The sequence below is a fragment of the Tachysurus vachellii genome, chromosome 21 (assembly GCF_030014155.1).
Source record: "Tachysurus vachellii isolate PV-2020 chromosome 21, HZAU_Pvac_v1, whole genome shotgun sequence".
Lineage (NCBI taxonomy): Eukaryota > Metazoa > Chordata > Actinopteri > Siluriformes > Bagridae > Tachysurus > Tachysurus vachellii.
Window position 1 is genome coordinate 2444792 of NC_083480.1, and position 18737 is coordinate 2463528.

The 18737-nt window shown below is 42.6% G+C and overlaps 1 protein-coding gene across 3 annotated transcripts in view; it reads left to right on the top strand.

Annotated features, from left to right (window-relative positions):
- Positions 1 to 3194: 3194 nt before the first annotated feature.
- The window catches only part of rhbdf1a (rhomboid 5 homolog 1a (Drosophila)), a 40253-nt gene continuing 24710 nt past the window's right edge, over positions 3195 to 18737 (top strand). Inside the window, exons 1-2 of one of the 3 annotated variants that reach the window (XM_060896919.1) lie at positions 3206 to 3349; positions 3545 to 3585. The gene's annotated coding sequence lies outside the window, so the exon portion shown is untranslated. Of the gene's footprint in view, positions 3350 to 3544; positions 3586 to 9041; positions 9062 to 18737 lie in introns of those variants that run through there. The other 2 variants (XM_060896920.1, XM_060896921.1) reach the window with 2 other exon arrangements.

Genomic DNA, 18737 nt, shown 5'->3' on the forward strand with positions numbered 1-18737 from the left:
TCCAGCATTCGCACATGGAGTCAGTGTTATGAAACGAGTAGTGTCGTCTCTCCTTAAGAGTCAGCTTTTCACCATCCTCTAGCTTAACTTTTGCGATAAAGTACCCAGAAATGGTGTTTGAAGAGCTTCAGGATGTCTGCTGGGCCCTATCGTTAACCAGACATGGCCAATAGATGACCTAGCCTAGCTCTATTAGTAGCTTGCACACTTTTCTGCACAGTTAGCAGTAAAGGAAGCACTTTATTGGCCATTAGTTTCTCTTCCCCTGCTAAGCACAGTCCAGGTTTTCACAGCCTTTTATCTCTGTCTGAATGATGGGGTTTCAAAGGAGCTTGAGTGTTCTCCCAGATTTGATACTGAAGGCTCATCTGAACCTGCACCTCAGCCTTAAAACTTTTCAGGCCCATGGGAGCCCCTCAGAAATGTGGCCCATGTTATAGTCATCAGGAGCTTTCCAAACTGTGTGTAGTGCTATCTATTGCACTCGCTTGCTGAAGTAGGCTTTAATTATACGCTCTGATTTAGTCAGGGGCGTCAAAGAGGAGAGATGAGAACCAAGGGGCAATATCCGGAGAGATCTACCTGCATTCTGACCCTGTCATCACATCACAAGCCATAAACCATTTAGCCACAATATCCTTTTACAACCAACGTCCCTCTGAAGATAGGAAAATATCTTCAGTAGATGTTTTGTTCCACTCAAACTCTTTATCGCTTAAAAACTCGATCTAAGAAATAATTAAAACAATAATTTAATTATAGTTTTAAAGCTCTATATTTGCTTTGATTGTAGTAAATCCGCTGGCTGACATGAGCATATACACATCATACTGATTTGTACCTTTACACATAGACCTGGACCTGCCCAGTTTGACATAAACAAACAAGCAAACAAACAAGAGGAATATAATGGAATTAAGATTAATAACTGAAAAGGCAACTAACAGACACAAGAGAGAAAGTATTTATTTTGGATAGAGAGCCACACCTTTACCTGTTGGCATGAGGCAGGAGTGTAGCTTCTGTTTACAGTATGCTGTGTTCAACGTGAGGCTGTAATTCACCACCTCCAAATCTTTTAAACACTTTACAGAGTGATGACAAATCAACCCGTCTGCTCACATAATGAAGAGGAAACACAGCAGCGTCTCTTAGCTTTAAATGAGTGGATTGTGTTAACGTTAAATTAACATTGTGAATCCATAAACACTGAGAAAGACTGACAAACATGGAGGCGCACATCGTTTTGTCTTGCAAAGAATATCATGACTTTTTAAATGAACTCGAAATTACAAGGCACATTGAATATAGCATGAAGTAACCATTCAAACTACATGTCTGTTTTTTGGAGGTAAAAGGAAACTGGAGAACCAAGTCCTGAACTAGAACAACACTTACAACATTTCTGGACTTTTCTACTCAACACATGACCAGATCTGCCCTGAATATTCTGAATTAAAATTGCACACATCTTCACTTAACTCATAACAGCCATACTGTTCTGTCAACAATATTATAGACATATATTATATTTGAATCTTTTCAGAGCAATGATACAGCACCCCTGGGGCAGAGAGGGTTAAGGGCCTTGCTCAAGGGCCCAACAGTGACAGCTTAGCAGTGCTGGGGCTCGAACCCCGATCAACACACCAGAGCCTTAACCGCTTGAGCCACCACTGACCCCACATAAATGTGCACGTGGCAAATAATATTTGAATTTGAAAAACTGTAAAAACTCCACAGAGATAATAGGCCAAGCTCAGCACTAAATTAGAAACCCTACAGCTCTGAGGTGGGAATGCTACACTCTTGGTTATTTAAAACATTGGTAGGCTAATAATGACAGACACAAAATTTCTCAGCTTCAGAAAAAGGCCCATGATTCAAGCACATGACCGTGAATCCAGATGAATCAGGAATGCACTCTGAAAAACTCCCTGCTAACAAATATGACAGGAATCTTAACTATGCAGAAAAATTGCATTCATGGCTCTCTGATATTTATATTTTAGGTAATGTCTTATTACTAATCTAGTAAAGTAATAACTTCTTTTTGTTCAGTATCTCAGCAGAGATACACCTTGCAATGGATCATATAAGATCAAATGTCTATTAAAAGTGTATAATGTACAATGTTGATTAAATCTTATCTCATACACTGGTACAGACTGTTTCTCTTTAAACACTGGTGAGCATTAAAATATTTAATAAAATTAGAGCATTTTTCCATTTCATTGTGTTTATGGAGGTGTTTTTAGATGTATCTTGGAAGAACAAACTGGGGAAGAATTTTATTTTTAATATCAGTAGTAAAGCTTTACTCGAACTCTTTTATACTGTATAGATTAACATGAGAATGGAATTAACTGAACTGAGGCAAAAAGCATTTGATATGAACACATCCTATATACTATATGTGTATGAATTAACGTATTTGAATCACAAATCCAGTGCGCTGCATTATAACGCTACATAGTGTTCATGATTCTCCAGTGTAAAGATATTACTGCGCCATTTCCTAAACAACTAGGTCTAATGATCACTAGGACTAATGATCACTAGGACTAATGATCACTAGGTCTAATGATCACTAGGACTAATGATCACTAGGTCTAATGATCACTAGGACTAATGATCACTAGGTCTAATGATCACTAGGTCTAATGATCACTAGGTCTAATGATCACTAGGACTAATGATCACTAGGTCTAATGATCACTAGGACTAATGATCACTAGGTCTAATGATCACTAGGTCTAATGATCACTAGGACTAATGATCACTAGGTCTAATGATCACTAAGACTAATGATCACTAGGACTAATGATCACTAGGTCTAATGATCACTAGGACTTGTGTGGGACACTTCAATGTGTTTATTTCATCAGTGTTCAGTTCCTATAGACACCAGAGTGAACACAGTAAACACACAGCTCAGCCCTGGACAGATAGGGCTGTTATCTGTAGCACAGATATGCTTGTAAGCTACAGACAGGTGTGACGTTATTACAGGTAAAAGTGCTCACACTGAAACCCGTCATGTCTCTTTAACTGTTCAAACCGAAACGTTTTGCTTAGTCACGCCCGCGTGCCGTGCCACGCTGATGCCCCGCCCACCTGCTGTCTGATTGGCTCATGTCTTCGTCAGGCCCCTCGGTCGACGCAGCGATACTCGGTCGCTAAGGGCGGGGCTCCGTGTCTCGAGACAGAATTACCGGCTGCAGGCAGAGAAACTGTGTGTGTGTGTGTGGGAATGTACACGGCTCTGCGTGGGAAAAACGGCCTCTGTCTTAACGTCGGGATGTGAATTCGACAGCGCGCGCTCTGACATTGATTGACAGCTCCGACGGTTAGTTGTGATTCGTTTTATTTTAAATCCGAGCCGTTTTCCGTGTTGTTCGGTGTGTGAGATGGAGTGACAGTGTGTGTGTGTGTGTGTGTGTGTGTGTGTGTGTGTGTGTGTGTGTGTGTGTGTGTGTGTGTGTGTGTGTGTGTGTGTGTGTGTGTGTGTGTGTGTGTGTGTGATCTCGGGGTTTCTGCTCAGCTACGTCTCCGATACGTGGATAACTGGTGGAGAGAGTGAGGGTGAGTTGGTCTGCTTTTATACACAGCTGTATAACTGTATACACACCGCAGTGTAACATCACCTCAAGGCCATTAAACATGTCACTGCACTCTTATTATTATTATTATTATTATTATTATTATTATTATTATTATTGTTCTTCTCTATGAGCCCCATAAAGAATGATCTCTCTGTGAATGTACCCAATACACCTACCTACCACCTGTCAGTCTGTACAGTACATTTGCCCCATTCTTTAACGTCACACGGGTATTTGATGGTGAGAGTCGCAGTGTGTGTGTGTGTGTAGAGCATGTGTTTTTAGAGCGTGTGTGTAGAGTGTGTGTAGAGTGCGTGGAGTGTGTGTGTGGAGTGTGTGTGTGTAGAGTGTGCGTGTGTGTATGTAGAGTGCGTGTGTGTATGTAGAGTGTGTAGAGTGCGTGTGTGAGTGTAGAGTGCGTGTGTGGGTGTAGAGTGTGTAGAGTGTGTGTGTGGTGTAGAGTGTGTAGAGTGCGTGTGTGGTGTAGAGTGCGTGTAGAGTGCGTGTGTGGTGTAGAGTGTGTGTAGAGTGCGTGTGTGGTGTAGAGTGCGTGTAGAGTGCGTGTGTGGTGTAGAGTGCGTGTGTGGTGTAGAGTGTGTGTAGAGTGCGTGTGTGGTGTAGAGTGTGTGTAGAGTGCGTGTGTGGTGTAGAGTGTGTAGAGTGCGTGTGTGGTGTAGAGTGTGTAGAGTGCGTGTGTGGTGTAGAGTGTGTAGAGTGCGTGTGTGGTGTAGAGTGTGTAGAGTGCGTGTGTGGTGTAGAGTGTGTAGAGTGCGTGTGTGGTGTAGAGTGTGTAGAGTGCGTGTGTGGTGTAGAGTGTGTAGAGTGCGTGTGTGGTGTAGAGTGTGTAGAGTGCATGTGTGGTGTAGAGTGCATGTGTGGTGTAGAGTGCGTGTAGAGTGAGTGTAGAGTGCGTGTGTGGTGTAGAGTGTGTAGAGTGCGTGTGTGGTGTAGAGTGTGTAGAGTGTGTAGAGTGCGTGTAGAGTGCGTGTAGAGTGCGTGTAGAGTGCGTGTAGAGTGCGTGTAGAGTGCGTGTAGAGTGCGTGTAGAGTGCGTGTAGAGTGCGTGTAGAGTGCGTGTGTGGTGTAGAGTGTGTAGAGTGCGTGTAGAGTGCGTGTGTGGTGTAGAGTGTGTAGAGTGCGTGTGTGGTGTAGAGTGTGTAGAGTGCGTGTAGAGTGCGTGTAGAGTGCGTGTAGAGTGCGTGTAGAGTGCGTGTAGAGTGCGTGTAGAGTGCGTGTGTGGTGTAGAGTGCGTGTGTGGTGTAGAGTGCGTGTGTGGTGTAGAGTGCGTGTGTGGTGTAGAGTGCGTGTAGAGTGCGTGTAGAGTGCGTGTAGAGTGCGTGTAGAGTGCGTGTAGAGTGCGTGTAGAGTGCGTGTGTGGTGTAGAGTGTGTAGAGTGCGTGTGTGGTGTAGAGTGCGTGTGTGGTGTAGAGTGCGTGTGTGGTGTAGAGTGTGTAGAGTGCGTGTGTGGTGTAGAGTGCGTGTGTGGTGTAGAGTGCGTGTGTGGTGTAGAGTGCGTGTGTGGTGTAGAGTGTGTGTGTGGTGTAGAGTGTGTAGCGTGCGTGTGTGGTGTAGAGTGTGTAGAGTGCGTGTAGAGTGCGTGTGTGGTGTAGAGCGTGTGTGTGTGTAGAGCGTGTGTGTGTGTAGAGCGTGTGTGTGTGTGTAGAGTGTGTGTGTGTGTGTGTGTGTGTGTGTGTAGAGCGTGTGTGTAGGTTAAAGGAGGAGTGGCTTTGTGTCGTGTTACAACCTGGATCTGAAATGGACATGCACATTATGGCCAAAAGTATTTGCACCTCTGACCATCACACCCAAATGTGGTTCGTCTGCAAACTTTAACACATTGAAAATACTCTGTTTTTTTTAGAGGGTCTCTGTACACTGTAGTTTTACACTGAGCCCTGACTCTGACTCAACCCCACTGAACACCGACTGAACCCCAGACCTCCTCACTCTTACACCATCAGTGTCTGATCTCACTAATGCTCTTGTAGCTGAATGAACACAAACCCACACAGACACTACAACATCTAGTGGAAAGACGTCACAGAACAGAAGAGAGGAGCTGATTATAACAGTGAAGGAGAAAGAACCCAACACCTACAGTAGGCTCAAGGTTGTGTCCACGTCCTTTAGGCCATGTAGCGTATGCTAACAGGAAAGAGGAATAAATCTGGGATGTTCAGTGGTGAACATATTGGTGCGATAATCAAATGGACATAAACCTTTGACCATATAATGCCTAATGAATCTATACAAAACAGGCCATAATAATGACAGGTGGGGCAACATGTTTTTACAGAATTATTCACAAACGAAAACATTTTGAAATTGTGATTGCATAAGTATTTACCCCCTTTGATGTGAAAATGAGTTCTGCTGCTCCACTCTAACATCAGAAGCCTCGTCTTTTGCTCGATGGAGTCCACCTGTGTGCAATTAGTGTCACATGATGACAAATCTAAATACACCTGCTCATGGAAGATCGCAGAGTTAGTTAGACTAAACAAACAGCTCCACAAAAACAGATGAGGTATCAAAACAAGTCCAAAGTCGAAATCAGGGCTTCAGAAATCAGAAAATATGTTTTAAATGTTGAACACGTGTCGCACCAAATCCACTAAATCCACTATTTTATTTATTTATTTATTTTTGGGGTTGGGGTGGGGGTGTTATGGCACAACCGCACCTAGAGGAGGCGGTTCGTCTGATCTGCAAGCACTTGAGATATGTTGGGAAGAAGAATAGGCAAAATGATTAGGATCCAGATGTGCAGAGCTGATATTTGAGTCTTATCCCAGACGTCTTGCAGCTCCAACCACAGCCGAATCGCCAAAGAGGGCGCAAAAACTTACACAAACAGCAAAAATGCTGAAGTAACTTTTTTGTCGAATGTTAAACATGTTGCGTAATCAACATTAGAGTAAGTGACCCTTCAGACAGGATCTGGACAAGTGTTCTGTTTATTTTTGCTCCGCTGACAGGAAATAGATCCTAAAAACGTCACATTCCCTTTATATCCCATCGGCTCACACCTTCCTGTTAAAGGTGCTTCTCTTCTTCCTTTTGAGCTTGAGCTGACGAGTTTTCATATTAATACAAGCTTTTATATCATATCAAGCAAAACAGTTGTATTTCTGAGTGTTGATGACGTCATTAACACTACTGTTGTAACGGTTTCGGAAGAGGAATTGTACGTGAAGATCACAGACGAGTCGCGTGACACGAAGTGTAACGTAAATTTCACCATTTTTGTAAATACGTTACTTGTTCTAACGAAAGGACGTTTGTGGTAAACGTCTACACTGAGATGTTAAGTATAAATCTCTCCATGGACACGTGTATATAACAATGATTTTAGCAGTCGAATAATTTTTTATTTTCAAAATAATATGGCAGAAATATATATAAAAAAAAATATATATATGTGTGTGTGTGTGTGTACATATATATATATATATATATATAATAAATATGATATATACATCTGATACTAGTACAGTCTTTACAGCTTAATTAGATGTCAGGCGTCTAACTGCAATCCAACGTTTCTGACATTTATCAGTTTATTTGTCACAGAATGAGAATATTTTTAAGCACTTATGTGAAATAAATGAGACACTCTGACTAATGGATGGTGACTGAATTCTGTCCATTTGTTTCGTTTTCTGTGCACTAGTCTTGAACAGTGTCTTATCTGCATTTTAAGCCCTGGGCTTATTCAAATTCACTGTTGTGTTTGTGTGTGTGTGTGTGTGTGTGTGTGTGTGTGTGTGTGTGTGTGTGTGTGTGTGTGTGTGTGTGTGTGTGTGTGTGTGTGTGTGTGTGTGTGTGTGTGTGTGTGTGTGTGTGTGTGTGTGTGTGTGTGTCATTTCTGGTGTGTGGAATTGACTCCAAAGCTTTAGGCTTGTCTGTAGTTTTTGTGTTTTTTGAAGCCTTAATCGAATCAGCTCTGATTTGGGATCGGGTTCGATGTGAATTCTATTAAAGCATATATTGTGTATGCTAAGAAACGTGTACGCTTCCGCCTAACGCTACATACATCAGGCACACACAACATCGCATAAGCTGTGTGGTTTTTGGGTTTTTTCGATGTAAGAAACAATTGATTTATTTCCGTTCATGTTCAACGATTTCTTGGCTACTAAGCAGTAATGGATTAATAAGCACGATTCAGCCCCGTCCAAATCGACATAACACATACATGAAAACACAAGATTTGACATCATGAGGCCAACAAGTGCAGAGGCATCATAACTCATCACTGAGAAACCTGATAAAGTGCACATCGCTAGCTCAGTGCTCAAGGCATCGTGCTGCTGATTGTAAGACGGCGTTCAAATCCCACCACCATTAATTTGGGCCCTTGAGCAAGTCCCTAAACTCTCAACAAATGAAATAAAATGAAGCGACAATGAAACTATGACCCAGCAGATCCAGCTGGGATCAGGATCAAACTAGGCCAGTGCGAAGACGGAAAGAATCACTGGATGGAGCGAAAGACTTGCGGCTCGTCATAGAAGTGAGCAGATGTTGGGTGTTAGAGGAAGGAGGTACAGAGTAATGGAGTCCTGCCTCGATGAGTCATGGCACAGCAATGGATCTTTACTTTTCTGGCAAGGCCCATGTATCTCTGGCACAGGACTGCTTTTAGTACACATGGCTAAAATAGTCCCAGACTTTAGCCTGTAAACAAGCTTTAGAGTGGAGGGTGTGAATGCAGTCCCACGTACGAGCATAATCAAGACGGATATGGTTTAAATCAAGGAGTTTCACATTGAACCCAATCTTTCTTACACTAACAATCATGTTCACAGAGTAGGAATTAGGTTCAAACATCATTCTCACAAATCTGTGACTTGTCCCTTGAATTCCAAACAAAATCTTTTGGTTTTATTGTAATCGTGAGTCATATGTGGACTTGTGATAAAAGGTTAGAGCATTGAAATAACTTACGCTTGGTAAAATTGCTTGTGGTTCTTTGCTGAATTCACTCCCAGCTTGGGTGAAGCCTTGAAAAAGGCATCTCTGTGCACCACATGTGCAGCTGAAGATAAGCAGATTTCATGCTGTTATTATAACAGGGCATAGCACAAAGCACATGCAGGAGCTTCAGTGGAGCTTTAATGGTCTTACTTTGTACCTATTTAATCTACAGTTCTGCATTTACTAGATGTTCCTCGAACCCTCAAAGCCGTATTAATCAGCCATAGATGATTAATTCACTGCAGCATAAAAGCCTGGAAAATTCCACTCTGTGCCGATTTATCATGTTCGGTAAATCATGTAAACCGACTTGTTCGACGGCTTTAGAAACAGTTACCATTCTCTAATGGAGAAAGGAAGCCAGACAAATAAACGTCTTCCTTAAGCTTGGAAGTGTGAATTTTAATGGCATGGCAGGAAACGGGTAACATGGGATCACTTCAGGGGTCAGCTGTGTACTGAGCACTTCTACTGTCGGTGAGTAAAGCTCCCTTTCTCAGTGCTTTAATATTCGTGTGTGTTGAATGTTGCAGCACTAACACAGTCTGTACATGTAAGTGTTTTCCTAGTACAGTTACTTTCCTGGTTGAGAATCAGCCACAGTCGAAGGATCCCATTGTCTGTTTTGAGGTAACGGGGCCACAGTGTAGTCTTACTGCCCCTGTTGCTTTAATAGCCATGTTTACACACAGCCTAATAAACAGAATTGCTCAAACACATTTTTAAAAATGCAGCCTTTCTTCCTTATTTTCAAAACGGAGCTCTGCGCTTTGTGCATGATGGAACAGGGGTCGAGTCTCTGAGTTCCTGTGAAGTCTTGTGTAATGACTCGATTTCTCAAGACTTCACTGCAAAGATTCATCAAACTACACAGTTCATAATCCCTCATTTAATCACAGGAAGGTAAAAATGTGCTTTTCAGTAGCAGGTTTGACCTTAACGTAGGAACAGCCTTGTAAAAATAAGCCTTGTGAAGTGTCCTGAGGGGCTGTGTAGAGCTCAGCATCAGGGGTGGTGTTGATGTGGATATATATGTGTGCTGCCTGAGAATGTGTGTCATTTGGAGGTCGGTGGGAATGTTGTGGGTGTTTTCACAGGAAAGCTCCCAGCACTTTGATCACCAGAGTCTCATGCAGGGTGTGTTTACTTTTTGATATACTGCTACTCTAAAGGCCCTGTAGGAAACCTCATGCTCTTGTGGTCGACTGAAAAAAGAAATTCTGTAAAAACTCTGCATGCATTACAACAAGCTTTTTAGCGGAACTGAAGGACAATGGAAATGCTTGAAGTTCCATACCGGGTGCGTTGTAGCGGTCTGTATATCTGTAAGCGATGTCATTTTATTTCACTGATACGGAGCAGGACCGGGAAGTCTGATCTCAAAGAACATCTATCAAATCAACACGCTGCGTTTTTAGCTGTTATACTTCAGACATCATGATCAGCCGCTGAAACACAACCGAGCAACCGTGACCCGAATCATATCACATCTTTTTTCTCTCTAACCGTTGATCAGTTCCTCTAACGTATCTTATGCCACGAACACGAGCACAATGTCGACCTCCAGGACACAGATTTTGTTGTACACAGTGAAGAAGATTACATCTTAACCAATGGAAACATCTTGAATGTAGGCAAATGTATGTGGTATTTCCTGTTAGAAGATCACAGTAAAACCATCATTAAAACTGTTTCCTTTCCAGACTTCACACTTAAAATGGTCTTTTGGTCATCTGCAGAAAGAAGAATATAGTTTTGGAAAGATGCAAAATGTAAATTCGGTGAAAATTTGGTTATTGTTGCTGTTTTAATGAAGGTGGAGAATTTGGACTGTACACATTGCTGAGCAGTGAAACTTTTAAATCCTCGAACATCCAACGCAGCTTGTTATTATACTAAATTATCATGGCCGCTAGTACGGAGGCTATTCGTAGTGAAAACGTGTCCGAACGGTTCTGATGATGTTGCTGTGCATGCTCAAGCTAACTGCCACCTTATGCAGATTCCTTTCTGTTCTTAAAAAGTCTCCTGACACGAAGTGAGTAGTTTTAAACAACTGTTTTATTGGAGGAGAGAGTGTACGGTTTTATATAGCAGGACCTGCTCGTCGGTGTCTATTTTTAGCGCACAGTCTCTGTCTGAAGACACTCCCTGAGTCCCTCAGCTTCGAGTCAAGAGGAATGTCTTATGAACACAGCCGGGCTATCTGGATTCTGACTTCCTGTACTGTTTTTAGGCTTCTCTAGAAAGTGAGGCTGTGTTCTGGCCTGCGATTTGGCCTTTCTAGAGTAGGTGGGTCAACAGTGACTAATAGTACTGTACCTGTCTGTATGTTCTTTGTTCTCTTAAGGAGGAAGGGCTTATTTATTTTTGTTTTTTTTTCTTAAATGGTCATTGATATCTTGTTGTGTGTTATTCAGTTAGCGATTCCACCCTGACTGACTGAACCCTACTAATGTGTAATGAACATGTGTACGTGGGTTTACTGGACCTTCTCAGGTCTGAGGAATGTTCTAGAGCTGGCTAATGTTGGCTTTGTAAAATCAGTGCTGTCTATCGTGCTGTACTGGGAATGCCAGAGTGGAGCAGTCATCCAGCTTTACTTTCCATGAGTCTCTCGGCTCGGCAATGCGGCGTTACCGGGATAGAAAGAGGTAAAGGCTTTCAAATATGCAGGAGAGACGAGTTAACAGCAAGCTGCAAAATAGAGCTGGAGAAATGAGGAGGTTTAAATCTGTCCAGCTCAAAAACACACCCGAGTTGTTTCACACACCAGACATACTAACATTAACACACTGCGCAAACACACAGGGAGCACAACAAAACTGTTTAACCACCGCAAAAGAAAAGACCCCGTAGAGTGTGACTTTCTCTTCCACAAGCCCATCTCAGTCCCCGCCCAAGTTCCTGTCCTCGTCCTTGTCTGTCCTTGTCCCAGTCCCTGTACTGTCCCTGTCCCCGTCCCTGTCCTCATCCCTGTCCTCGTCCCACTCCTCGTCCCAGTCCCTGTACTCATCCTCGGCCCAGTCCCTGTACTGTCCCAGTCACTGTCTTCGTCCCAGTCCCTGTACTGTCCCTGTACTCATCCTCGTCCCAGTCCCTGTACTGTCCCTGTCCTCGTCCCAGTCCCTGTACTGTCCCTGTACTTCCTGTACTCATCCTCGTCCCAGTCCCTGTACTGTCCCAGTCCCTGTACTGTCCCTGTCCTCGTACCAGTCCCTGTACTGTCCCAGTCCCTGTCCTCGTCCCAGTCCCTGTACTGTCCCTGTACTCATCCTAGTCCCAGTCCCAGTCCTCGTCTCTGTCCCAGTCACAGTCTCAGTCTCATCCCAATCCCAATCCAAATGTATTCTAAGGGACACATTTTAATGTAGAGACAAAAGAGTCACTGATACAGTTCATGATCTTACAGTTCGTCTCCAATCACAGCATTAGATTATACATGGTCTAATTCTAAATAAATAGATTTAAATATGTTTTACATTCATGATATTTGTTGAATCATGTTTTAAAAAAATGCTTACATTTAAGTTGTCTGTTAGTTAAAAGAAGAAAAGAAAACCAGTTGTGACACGCCGGACGTTTCTATCAGATGAAGTTTATGTGGGTTCTAAAGTAATGTAGATTCTATCAGAAGACTGTTTTGCTAGTCACTGAGTTGTTGGTCTGCTCGAGGTGTCGTGTGGGTGTGGAGCCCTGGTTTGTGTGTGAAGGTGTGAGTGAATTTACCCTCACGGAGAGAGAATAACTTGTCCAAACCACACATATTCCAGTCATACACACCTCTCACACACCTCTCACACGTCTCACAGGAGTCGTGGACATGTCCTGAGTCTCATCCAGGCTTAAGTGTGATACTGAAGATGGAAAACAAGCATCTCCACCATCTTAGCTTTGAGGAGAGAAGGAGAGCATGTTCTACTGCTGCTAGCTGTTTTGGCAGGATCTGCTTTCTGGCAACTGCATCAATCATGAAAACTCCAGACGCAGGAGAACAAAAACCACTAATCACTTTCTAATCACTCTCCAATTCAAATCAACATCATCATTTATTTGTGAAGTGTTAAATTTAGATACAAAAAAATAGGTCAAAAACTCTCAGCTTTCCTTCTCTTTTATTTAAATGTTTTTTTGGGTTGTAGTATATCTGAGACATCCAATACGAGCCTAATACGAGCAGGATTTCTTCTGATTTCTCCTTTCCGACTCCAAAATATACTGCACTACATTTACCCTGCCCGAAACGGGAGGGGCGGGGCTTCCAGATTGCCATGGCAATACATCGATTCTTTTAATTCGGGAGGAAATGCTGTCCAGGCTGATTGTATAGAACATCAAATACAGTTTTGTTTTTAATCATAACTCTGTTCTGATTTCTGATTCCCACACAGACATTATTCAGAACGTCCGTCTGCCATTGAAGCAACATCATTAAGCTCACGTGAGGCCTCCAGAGAAACACGTTAATGAGTTTCTGGGGGGGGAAAAAAGCCTTAATTTAGCAGGCGTTCATCTGGAAGAGATCACAAGCCATAATGTTCTACTGTGTTGAATATGTTGTAAAAACAGGAGCATGAAGATCTCCATGTCCACCCACTAACACCTGTCAGGTGGAGGAACACACGTCCTTCAGACCATCAGGCAGAAGCGCTACTTTTAACTCCTCAAATAATTGTTAAAACAGTCACAGAACATGCCGTGTTTCAGAAGATATTCCCTTCACTTTGAATTTAATATGTCGCTGTACAAACAATGAACTTGTCTCATTTTCTACATTTTTTTCAGCCCACAAAATAGCAGGAAGTGATGTAATTCTCAGCTCTCCATGTTTTTTCCTGTCCGGAACGACTCGGATAATGCAGCATGTGTTGCTCATTAATCATTTTACCCGTGTTTTCATTTTTTTTTTTCTTAAACAATCCAGCAGAGCTGAACACTTTAGACATTTTTTTTGAGAAAGTCGGATCTTAGCCCCGTTTTGGGTTTTGGAGCGAGCTCGATGTGCCTCAGTTCAGGCGTCGTCGTCTTCTCCGAAGCGCATCGTAACATCATGGATCTGGCTGACATTGAGAAGACTCAGACATTAGTCCATTTCCTGCCTCCATTTGGAACTCATCAGCTCCTTTGCTCACCATTTCCTTCCCGTGCTCCTTAAATAAGCAGATCTCTGACCCCACGGCTTCCTGCTCACTCACAATGGATGTGACGTGCTTGAGCGGGCGTGCTTTTCTGGGACACTGTTTGTTTTCTTGGTTGTAGATAAGATAAAGCTCTTTTTTTTTTTTTCTCAGGAGGAGTATGGTGTAGTTTGTCGTTACCATTTTGTCTTTTTAAATCTGTTCATTCACAGACAGACCAATCAGCTCGTCGATAATACTGGTGATATTTTAATGGCGGCGTGACCTTCAGCGGTCAGCCTGCCCGACTCCTGCTGGGATTCATGCACATGGGGCTCATACACGTCATACAATAGGTGCCTTTATGGCCGGAATCCGGATGATATCACGTTGGAAATTTCAATCCCATGTTGCTGCAGCATTCTGCGTCTCTGAGTCTCCACTTAGCTCACGTTGTCCAAACTCCAGCAGACAATAAGGCACTTGTTTCTAAGCTTGGGGATGCATCTGGGAGCCTCTCATGAGTGTCAGTGTTCCTCTTGAGAATTAGCTAACTTCCCTTTTTTTCCTTCCCTTTATGGGGAAGGAAACTGTGGATCTTGTGTCAGTTACAAAAACCGAGAGGTCAAATGTTGTGTCAGATTACAGGGGGAGAATCTGGGAGAAAATCTCTTGCTCAGAAATAGCTTGTATCTGACTCGGTTTCTCATCTCTGTATTCCCCAGTGAACTGTTGATAACATCAACATGATAAGGAGAATGGCTTTAAATCCAACAGTGTTCAGGATCATATGAACGCGAAAGCAGAATAATAGTAACACCTGAAATAGTCCCTCACATTTCAGCAGCAAGGTGTACAGTGTATAGGTTGTGTAGGTAAACCAGGCTAGTTCCTCTGTAGTGCTGGGTCCTGACATCACACCCTACTGGTCCTAGCGCCTTCCCTCTTCTTTAGAGAAAGACTCATCTCCTCTTGGATCACTCCCAGGGCCTCAGTGACCTCTCCTCATGTCCGGATCTCTAATATCAGACTTCATTAACTGCCACCATTATTTGTTCAAATGTCATAGCAGAGTATCTATCTATCTATCTATCTATCTATCTATCTATCTATCTATCTATCTATCTATCTATCTGTCTATCTGTCTGTCTGTCTGTCTGTCTGTCTGTCTGCCTGTCTGCCTGTCTGTCTGCCTTTCTGTCTGCCTTTCTGTCTGTCTGTCTGTCTGCCTTTCTGTCTGTCTGTCTGCCTGCCTTTCTATCTGTCTGTCTGTCTGTCTGTCTGCCTTTCTATCTGTCTGTCTGCCTTTCTTTCTATCTGTCTGTCCGTCTGTCTGTCTGCCTGTCTGTCCGTCTGTCTGTCTGCCTGTCTGTCTGTCTGTCTGTCTGCCTTTCTATCTGTCTGTCTGCCTTTCTTTCTATCTGTCTGTCCGTCTGTCTGTCTGCCTGTCTGTCTGTCTGTCTGTCTGCCTTTCTATCTGTCTGTCTGTCTGCCTTTCTAGCTGTTCTATCTCTCTGTCTATCTGTCTGTCTATTCATATATATCTAGCTGTTCTGTCTGTCTACCTGTCTATCTATCTGTCTGTCTGTCTGTCTGTCTATCTATCTATCTATCTATCTATCTATCTATCGGAACAGGCTCTCGCCTCCTTTGTACCTCAGCAAAATAATGTATTTGGTGGTTTACAGGAATAAGGATGAGTAAAAAGTGGTTGGAAATGAGCTTTAAAGCATAAACTTTAGTTTAAGTGATTACACCATACAAAAGAAGGTGACAGTGGTCATAAGCTTGGGTTTCACCACACTATGCACACTTCCTCTTTCCTATCGGCTCTGTAATTCAACTGCTCTACATCATATAGCCTTTGTCCCTTGACCGCAAACTGAGCAGGGAAAGTATCGGCATACAACATAATAATAAGAATCCTGTATTTAGATTGCTCTTACTGGTCATGGATAGTTACTGTATCCTTGTGCACTCTTCTACACGTTACTGGTGCAGCGATCTTCACTACAAATGTATAAACACACAAGCGACTGTATCTCCGGCTGTAAGGAGAACCACACGCTCGGCCTAATACACCTTCGTTTCTATAGCAACAGCTGATACGCAGGATCGTGTAAGGCAAATTCTCCTTTGTTTGAGGAAAAAAGAAAAATGCCTGTGTGATGAGGGTTTATAGTTGTTAGGAGACATTTATTTTAAGATTTATGGAAGGAGAGAGGGAGGGAGAGAGAGAGAGAGACAGAGAATCAAAGAGAGAAAGCGAGAGAGAGACAGAGAGAGAAAGCGAGAGAGAGACAGAGAATGAGAGAGAGAAAGAGAGAGAGAGAGCAAGTGACACAAACAGAGTGATGGAGAAAGAGAGAGACTTTTTTGACTTTATAATCCTTTATTCGCACAAGTCACATATTAAAATCAGGATGACTCGCTAACTCAATAAATACATATAAAATGCATACATATGTTCAATAAATTAAGTTAAAACATAACTTAATTAGACCGAGAGAGAGAGAGAGAGCACTAGTAACTGTTCAGCCTGTTGATGAAAGAGTGTTGACCAGTTGCTGTGATAGAAAGCAGAACACACACCAGACTGCATGTTTATATAAAAATATACGAAATACGACTCTTCAGCTCACAACAGGGATTATTGGTGTTAGCAACCCAACGGCTAATCACTTCTGCACTCCAGTGTGTTCGCTCTACTGAAAACACCAAGAAAGAAGAAGACGTGTACGTCATGAAGCCGGACGATTCACTTCTTCAGCTCCAACACCTGAGCATGAACGTCGGACACTTCCTGCACTTAACACTCCGCTTTGCTTGCGTAGAGGAAGGGGCGGGGCTACCGGGCACAGACGCTGGGTGAGAAAACACGTTCAAGATGGCCGCCGACTCTCTGGCTGACGATCTAAATGTCTGACGTGTTTGTTGTCATCATTGCAGCAGCTTCTACTTCCATGTTGTAAAGAAGTGTTAGAGACAATATACACTCGAGTACACAGCGAGGACATCATTTAAAGACATCCTTACTTATTTAGCGTCGAGCCTCGTAAAGGGTATGGCCTGCTGGAAAGTGTTGAGTCTGCTTTAAGGGCCCTGGAAGTGATAGACCTATTTCCAGACCTTAGTGTTAAGTGCTGGAGGTCCACAGAATACTGACTACAGCTAAAGGTCACTGAACAATATGGAGTCAGACTCCATCTAATAAATACGAGACCTAGTGTTTATGTAGTGCAGAGAACGGAGCAGGTAGACGGGGAGGATTATCTTATCTAGATAATGTGGTAAATGTGATGGGAGAGTGAGAGAGAGAGAGAGAGAGTGAGTGAAAGAGAGAAGGGGGGAGAGGGGGGAGAGAAAGTGAGAGAGAGGGGGGGGAAGAGAAAGTGAGAGAGAGGGGGGAGAGAAAGTGAGAGAGAGAGGGAGAGAGATGAATGTGTTTACTTGGGTGAATTCCTAATAACTGATGGCTCTGGTACATATCGACTCTTACATGTGATTCATTACTACTGATTGAGATGAACTGAGACTTTAGAGATCTTTAGCAGGTCAGTCAACAACAGTGACGGTACAGTGTGCTACTCCACACTGATCTCTCTCTCTCACACACACACACACACACACACACACACACACACACAGGAGAAACACATTGAGTGTCTCACACACAGGAAGAAATAATGAATTGATGTTTTTAATAATAATAATAATTAGATTTTAGTTGTTAATTTAGTTTAGTTGTTAATATAAATGGATTACGTGAGCACTCTTTGGTCATTTGGGGTTGTTAGAAGCTGCAGGATCAAGTCCTTAAACCCGGAAAGCAGTCAGCATTTCTGCACTTCCTTCCTTTTTTTTTTTTTTTTGTTTAAAATTCCTGAATTTTGAAATGAGCCACAACATAAAATACACCTCTTCTACATCGCACATATTTAACATCATCACACCGAACGTGAAAACTCATCTAGTACTACAGTCCTGTTTCTATTAATAACTTTACATTCTTTCGGATTCCTCCATAGGAAGAGCAGAGCGGATCCTCGTTAGGGACGATGTGTTTTAAAAATAAGAGCTTGGTGGCTTCAAAAATTAGAACTGTTGTCTTCATTTCTGAAGATTATCTTAATGATCAAAACATGTTGTTGTTGTTGTTCATGTCATCCTTCGACTTTCCCCCCGTTCTGTGTCACTGCAGTGCGTCATCAGATCCACATGGTTTTGATTTCAACACAGGTTTTTACTCATGACACACGCCTCCCATTTCATCAGGACCGGCGCTGAGACTTAACCCCTCACTCGCCCGGTTGCTTCCCTGCAATTCTCATCTGTCTGATCGTGTGCCGCTTTAAACAGTAGCAACAACATCACAGCTCTCAGGGATTAGTTTTGCCCATTTTTAGGCATTTAACAGACGGATGTTTTGTCGCTCTTTTACACAGAATCTTTGGGCACAAGAAATAGAAACCAAGCTAAATATCAGAAACAATCAACCTTGTAGTATTAAATAGAAATATTGTGTTTTATCTGATCGTAAGCAGTCTAAGGGCGGTGTGGTGCAATCTGGTGTTCCTCAGGGATCAGTTTTAGGCCCATTACTTTTTAGTATTTACATTTTTCCATTTGGCCAGCTTTTAAGATCACTTGGTCTTTAACTATCACTTTCATGTCGATGACACTCAGATCTATATACATTCAAAACCAGATGTAAATATGCCTGTGTCTTTTCTTTCTCAATGTTTGATTGAGATTAAGAAATGGATGTCTGAAAATGATCTTTGTCTGAACAGTGACAAGACTGAAGTGATGCTTATTGGTTCACCTCATCAGTTGTGTAATGCAAAGTCCATAACATTAAGTGTGGATGGCTCTGCTTTACAATTCCTAACTAAACTAAAAAATTTGGTGGTGATATTTGACCATCATGTTCGTAACACTGTCAAAGCATCATTTTTTCATCTCAGAAACATTATAGCCTCCCCCGGTCCAAAGACATGCATGGTAGGTTGATTGGCATCTCTGGAAAATTGTCC